This window comes from Mustela lutreola, chromosome 1, assembly GCF_030435805.1.
Source record: "Mustela lutreola isolate mMusLut2 chromosome 1, mMusLut2.pri, whole genome shotgun sequence".
Taxonomy (NCBI): Eukaryota; Metazoa; Chordata; class Mammalia; order Carnivora; family Mustelidae; genus Mustela; species Mustela lutreola.
This window is the reverse complement of record NC_081290.1, coordinates 175,726,629-175,733,838: the sequence shown is the minus strand read 5'-3', so window position 1 is coordinate 175,733,838 and position 7,210 is coordinate 175,726,629. Positions and strand designations below refer to the sequence as shown.

Below are 7,210 nucleotides of genomic sequence, written 5' to 3'. Positions count from 1 at the left end.
CTCTGGCAACTCATTCTAGCTGGCACTAAGCTCTCCTCTGCTCCTGTGGACATTTCATACAAGTGGAATCATACAATACGGGGCATTGTGTGACTGGCTTCTTTCCCTCGGCACGAGGTGGGTGTTCGAGGTTCTTCTACTCTGTCACATGTCAGAACATCATTCTTCTCTGTTGCTGAATAATATTCCGTTATGTGCATGTACCACCTTTTATTCATCCATTCTTCAGTTGCCGGAGAATGCTATTAAGGAAAGCGCTGATAACGTTTGGGTACAGGATTTTGTGTGGACATGTTTGGATTTTCCGGGAGATAGATCTAGAAGCACTTTCGTTGCTTTTTCTATTTTAACTTTCATTTAACTAATTCTGAAATGAAATGTCTTTATATTCTTATTCACATTTTTAGTTCTCTTATGAATCACCTCTTTATTTACATGGTAGTGTTTGCTTTTGGTTGATTTGTCAAATTATGATTGCCACATATGCTTGTCATATTTTGCAATCTCATGTTTAATAATTATTTTTCATTTAAACTGTACCAAAGTCACAGGTAAAAATTTACAAGTATTATCATGAGATAGTCAGTGGCACCAATCTCCACTCCCTCTCAGTAGACACACTTTTAATTCCTTCAGCTTTTGTATTTAATCCTGTATTTCCAAAGTGCCTCTGCTGTCATCGTTTTTCCTTGACTGTTCTGTGTCATGTGTATGTTAAACTCCTCCTTGACATTTCTCATCCCACTCCCCACGCTTCTCCTGCATTTCCCCTCCTTTCAGCCTACAAAATACTCACCAAGATAGTATAATTTTTATGTTAATATTTAATAATTGCAGTCTTATGACTAGGTAAATATATATTTTTGCTGTTGTCATGTAGTATACTATGAATATGTTTTTGTCTTGCCCAACTTATCTTGGTTATTAAAAAGTCATCCATCTTTCATTCTTGCTAGCTCTCACTCAGCCAGAGTACAAGGGAAGAGTGCTGGAGCGCGGTGGTTTCCTCTCCCTTTCATCTTCTCACAGCCGTCCCTTCTACACTGGTCCTGACCAGCGCTTCCGAGGCCTGGTGCTCAGCTGCAGTCCTTATCAGCACCCTGGGGATTTCATCCTGCCTTGGCACTGGGTCCTCTTAGAGCCAGACAAGTCAGGGTTCCATGAGCAAAGATTCTATTAGGGAAATGCCTGTGAACAAAATATGGAGTGAGAAGCCGAGGGGCCTATCAGCCCACAAGGCAAGGCTGGCCGTGAGGGAAGGACAGTGGGATGGAAGGGCCTCCAAGTGGCCCATCGGAGGCGCGTCTCTTCAGCGGGCGGCGCGCTGTGGGAACAATGGCGTGTGCTGGACCCGTGCAGGGCAGACATGGGCTGGGCGGCTGACAGAGCAGAGTGCCGAGGGCCGGGGGTCAGTCCGGCTCCTACAGCGGAGGGCAGTGGGCAGCAGGCTCGTGGCCCCCAGAGCGGCCTTGTTTCCTAGATTTCTTTCTTCATGTACATTTTTGGAGCTGCTTGTCGAACCCCACAAAGAGCCTACTAATGTTTTCGTTGGAATCGCTTCGAATAATTAAGGTCAATGAGAAGAAGTGACCTCTTTATGAGGCGGAGTGTTCCCGCCCAGGGATGCCGTATGTCTTACAGAGTGCCTGCTCTGCAAGACCCTTTGTTCAGAGGTCTTTCACCATGTTATGTGTATGTAGACATGTGTATGTGGATACACATGTGTATATATAAATATATATAAAATATTTTTTTTCCAGAAAAGTCTTGCATATCTTTCAAAAGACTCATCATCGGTACTTAAATTTTTTGTCATTGATGTAACTGGTATCGTTTGTTTGTTTGTGGACCCCAGTGCGGGGCTTGAACTCATGACCCCGCAATCAAGACCTGGGCCGGGATCAAGAGCTTCATGGACTGAGCCACCCAGGCACCCCTTTGATATCTTTTATTTTAAAAACGGACATTTTCTCTTTCTTGCCTGTGTATGGTCATGCTTTTCAGACTTGTCCTGTCTTGAAGCAAAGGGGTCTGTCTTTTTGTTGTTGTTGTTGAAGACTGTATTTATTTACTTGAGAGAGAGAGCAAGCAAGAACAGGAGCGGGGGGAGCGGCAGGCAGATGGGGGGGAAGCAGGCTCCCCGCTGAGCAGAGAACCCCAATGTGGGACTCGATCCCAGGACCCTGAGATCACGACCTGAGCCGAGGGCAGACACTTCACTGACCGAGCCGCCGGGGTGAAAGGGGCCCGTCTTTTACCTCCATGTCGACCAGACAAGGGGTGAGGCTGCCCTAAGGGACTGAGCGTGACCCCATGTGTGAGGGGGCCTGGGCCTGAGCGCAGGGTTCTCTCAGCTGCTGACGCTCCAGCCAGATGGCCCACGAGCTCCCCTGCCCTGTCCTGAAGGGGCTTCTGTTAGGTGCACAGTGATAACAGGTTAAAAAAAGGTTCTTTTATTCTTAGTTTTGTTAAATGTTTCTGCTTTGGTAAAAGAAGCGGCCACCCAGCTGTACGGCAGGGGACGAGGATCTGGGGTCTACTTGCTTCTTAAATAGATTTTCAGCTAATCCTGTTCTGACCTCACTTTACTGACCAACCCCAAGCCCGCCGTTTCCAGGGTTCCCTATTGTCCTTTAAACCCGAGCTTCTCTGTGGTTGTGGAAGCCAGACCAGCGTGCTTCTAGGCTTCTCCTGCGGCCTGCCTCGGTCACCTGGGTCAGTGAGCCCCTGACCACCTGCTCTCCAGCCTTCGCAGACTTGGTCTTCTCTCCTGTCTGTCTGGGGACCCGATCCTTCGCATCCTTTAGTTGTCACTGAAGTTGGGTTCAGGATGGAGCAGAGGTAAAAAGTGAATGTTCCATTGCTTTCCTTGCCTGGAAACCTACTCTGTGGTCTGACTGGGGGATTTGTGGGGCAAAGTCGAGCAGGTGTGGCCTGAGATCCCCCTTTCTCCTTCCTTGCCTTGGCTGGTGTGACCCATCCATGAGGTCTCGCTGCTGCAGCCCCGGGCTCCAGGGAGCCTGCCTACCGACCCCCCTCCCCCACACACACACCGCCCAGCCTCGGTTAGAGCTGCGACCACCTTACCATCTGGGTTACTCCTGCTGTACCGCTGACCATACTCTGCTGCAACTGCTTGTAGACGAGCCCTTAAGAGCTCAAAGGCTCTACATGTACCGACAGCTGGACTGGATGGGGTCTCTGCTGGTCTGAAGCCCCAGGCACAGTGATGACTTAAGAGGTGTTCAGGACGGTCTGTTGCTTGAATGCACACATCAGTCATGTAGCTTTGAGTTGATTTCCAATAAATACAGCTTTCACTTTTCTGTAATTATTTTTTTCTTCTCTTTCTATGATGCAATTTGGAAAGCAAAGAGGCAAAATACTGTTTAATTCTCATGAACATTGGAATCATAGACGTCAGTGTTTTAACCATGGTCATTTGGGAGGTGCTTGGGTCGTCTCCATGACTCCATGAGGAGTCTGGAAGAGATGATGTGTCAAGTTCCTTTGTGCTTTCAAATTCTCTGCAAGTTATAGGCAGTGGCGTCCCTGCGTTGTGTGGGGACAAGCGGGGGCTCAGAGCACCGCACACACACCTGGCGAAGGTGCAACACCATGTGTCAGCTGCGCTGATGGCAAGCTCTCGGAGAGTTTACTGCACAAACTTCTCTTACTATTTGGACAGTATGGGGCGCCTGGGTGGCTTAGTGGGTTAAGCCTCTGCCTTCGGCTCAGGTCATGATCTCAGGGTCCTGGGATTGAGCCCCGCATGGGGCTCACTGCTCAGCAGGGAGCCTGCTTCCCCCTCTCTCTGTCTGCCTCTCTGCCTACTTGTGATTTCTGTCAAATAAATGAAATCTTAAAAAATATATATATCTGGGGGCGCCCAGGTGGCTCAGTTGGTTAAGCGGCTGCCTTCGGCTCGGGTCATGATTCCAGGGTCCTGGGATCGAGCCCCGCATCAAGCTCTCAGCAGAGAGCCTGCTTCTCTCTCTCCCCATCTCCCTGCCACTCTGCTTACTTGTGCTCTCTCTCTAGCTGTCAAATAAACAAATAAAATATTAAAAAAAAATATATATATATATATGGACATTATAGTAATCTCAAGAGAAAGACATTAGGACAATGACCACATAAGCAATACGATGAGGGTAAAATACCACAGACGGACACTTAGAACCATTTGAGGTGTTTCATAAATACTTTGCAGTCATAACCCGAATTTTGGACCTAAAAGCGACAGCAGTCATGAGGCCACCCTTGACTGACCCAGTCTGCTCTCCCATGGCGCCGCCTCTGCTGAGAGCTTGGGTTGAGTCACAAGAAGAAGGAAAGCAGGGGTACGCGTTGGTCACTCATCTTCCATTCTGGAGGTATAGGAGCCCTTTCAAAAATAGTGGTGGAAATGCCTCAGATGGTGCCCCTGTGGCGTGTGGACTCAAGCTCCTCGTGGGGCTTCTGCTCTGCGGGCTGGGCTTCGGCCTCACGGGAAACCTGCAGCCCCAGGATCTGGCGGGGCCCGCTCTCCTCTCCTGCACACTTTGACCAAAGGGGACAATCTCAGACACTTTTACAGGTTGGACCTTACCTGATAAAAATGATAATGAATGCATGAAATACACAGTGTGAAAACATATAAAAATTTGTTAGGATAAAGTAAAAATTCCCTGAAATCCTACTACCATTACTGCCAATGCTCTGTGGCAGGACCGCGGAATCAGGACCTGAGCTGAAGGCAGACGCTTTACCCACTGAGCCCCAGGTGTCCCCATTAAGTATTCTTTAAAAACGTGATTTTAATGATTATATAATGTATGATTGTATAAAGGCATATATGAATGTACGCAATTTAACAATGTCCTTATTGTCATGTAGAGTGTTTTGTTAAATTTTCCTATTATAACCATAAGGTTTACTACATATTGTAGTATCTTGTTATCTTTACATGATGAAATTCAGTCTTAAACTCTGAAGACTAAAAGTAGAGAGGTTTGTAGGAGAGACTTGTGTAACATTATACATGTGAAATGCGTTTAAATTAGGAAGTATATTTACTTGGTGTAATTATCAATCATAGGGTACAGGGAATTTTATTTGTATTTGCAAACTTACTGTTTGAGAAAAAGTTAGATCATCTTTACTTTCAGAATGAATGATATCATGAACCATACTCTATAATGATACATTCAAATAAAAAAAATGTTTTCAGAGGCCACTGATTTTCAAACTGGGTGGCAGGCGATTAGTAAGGGAAGATACCTTATTGGCTGTAATTAGCATTTTAAAAAATTGAGATATAAGTAGAATATAACATTGTATTGTTTTAGGTGTATGACATAATGATGTCATGTATCTATGTATTATAAAATGAAGGCCACAGTAAGTTTAGTTAACATTCAATTCCCCCCAAATTAAAAACAAACTACCATGAGGATCTGCCAATTCCACATCCGGGAACTCATCTGAAGTAGACAGAACGACCACCTCGGACACACCTGCACCGCACGTTCACAGTAGCTTTACCTACAAAAGCCAAGACAAGAAAACAACAAGCATTGTTTTTGTTTTTTTTTTAAGTTTAAAATTTTTTTTTTAAGTTTTTAAATTTTAATTCCAGTAAGTTAACATACTGTACAGTATTAGTTCTGGTGTACAATACAGTGATTCAACACTTCCCTTCCCCGCCTGCTGCGCATCAAGACAGGTGCCTTTCTCCCCCACCCCCCAGGTCCCCCATCCCAGGTCCCCTCCCCGCTGGTAACCATCAGTTTGTTCTCTAGAGGGAAGAGTTTGGCTTTTTGTTTATCCCTCTTTTTTCTTTGTTTCTTTCCCTTAAGTTCCACACATGCAAATTAGGAAGTATATTTACTTTCTCTGACTTATTTTGCTTAGCATAATACCCTCTAGCTCTGTCTATGTCTTTGCAAATTGCGAGATTTCATTGATTTTGTTTATTTGAGAGAGAGACAGAGAACATGAGTGGGGGGCAGATGGGGGCAAAGAGATGGAAAATCATTCCATGCTCATGGATGGGAAGAATATTGTTAAAATGTCCGACCTAGAGCAATCTATACTTTCATTGCAATCCTTATCAAAATGCCATCAACATTTTTCATGAAGTTGGAACAAACAATCCTAAAATTTTTATGGAACCAGAAGACATCCTGAATACAGGGTACTGTTGAAAAAGAAAACCAAAACTGGGGGGCTGACTTCAAGCTCTATTACAAAGCTGTGATGATCAAGACAGTATGGTACTGGCACAAAAACAGACACATAGATCAATGGAACAGAATAGGGATCCCAGAAATAGACCCTTATCTCTATGGTCAACAAATCTTTGACAAAGCAGGAAAGTATGTCCAATGGAAAAGACAGACTCTTCATTAAATGGTGTTGGGAAAACTGGACAGGCCACATGCAGAAGAATGAAACTGGACCATTTCCTCACACCACACACAAACATAGACTCAAAATGGATGAAATGTGAGACAGGAATTCATCAAAATCCTAAAGGAGAACACAGGCAGAAACTCCTTTGAGCTCAGATGCAGCAACTTCTTCCTAGACATGTCACCAAAGGCAAAGGAAACAAAGGCAAAAATGAACTACTAAAAGTTCAAAACAAAGGGAAAAAAACACTTCATCAAGATAAAAAGCTTCTGCACAGCAAAGGAGACAGTCAACAAAACAAAGAGGCAACCCGCAGAATGGGAGAAGATATTTGCAAGTGACACTACAGACAAAGGGCTGATATCCAAGATCTATGAAGAACTCCTCACACTCAACACAATAATCACATAAAAAAATGGCCAGAAGACATGAACAGACACTTCTCCAAATGAGATAATACAAATGGCCAACAGACACATGAAGAATGCTCCACATCACCCGGCATCAGGGAAATACAAATCAAAACCACAATGAGATCCCACCTCACACCAGTCAGAATGGCTAAAATCAACAAGTCAGGAAACGACAGTTGCTGGTCAGGATGCAGAGAATGGGGAGCCACCTACACTGTTGGTGGGAATGCAAGCTGGTGCAGCCACTCTGGAAAACAGGATGGAGGTTCCTCAAAAAGTTGAACATAGAGCTACTCTACGACCCAGCAATTGCACTACTGGGTATTTACCCTAAAGATACAGATGGGAGGGAAAAGAAGGGGCACACACACACCAGTGTTGATATCAGCAATGGCCACAAC

General features: G+C 45.0%; 1 protein-coding gene across 1 annotated transcript in view; it reads right to left on the bottom strand.

Moving 5' to 3' along the window:
* Window positions 1–806: 806 nt before the first annotated feature.
* Window positions 807–7,210, bottom strand: part of CEP126 (centrosomal protein 126) — a 96,930-nt gene continuing 90,526 nt past the window's right edge. The window contains exons 14-16 of the transcript XR_009354881.1: window positions 5,430–5,526; window positions 3,088–3,350; window positions 807–1,188 (exon numbers count right to left, since the gene is read on the bottom strand). The gene's annotated coding sequence lies outside the window, so the exon portion shown is untranslated. The remainder of the gene's footprint in view (window positions 1,189–3,087; window positions 3,351–5,429; window positions 5,527–7,210) is intronic.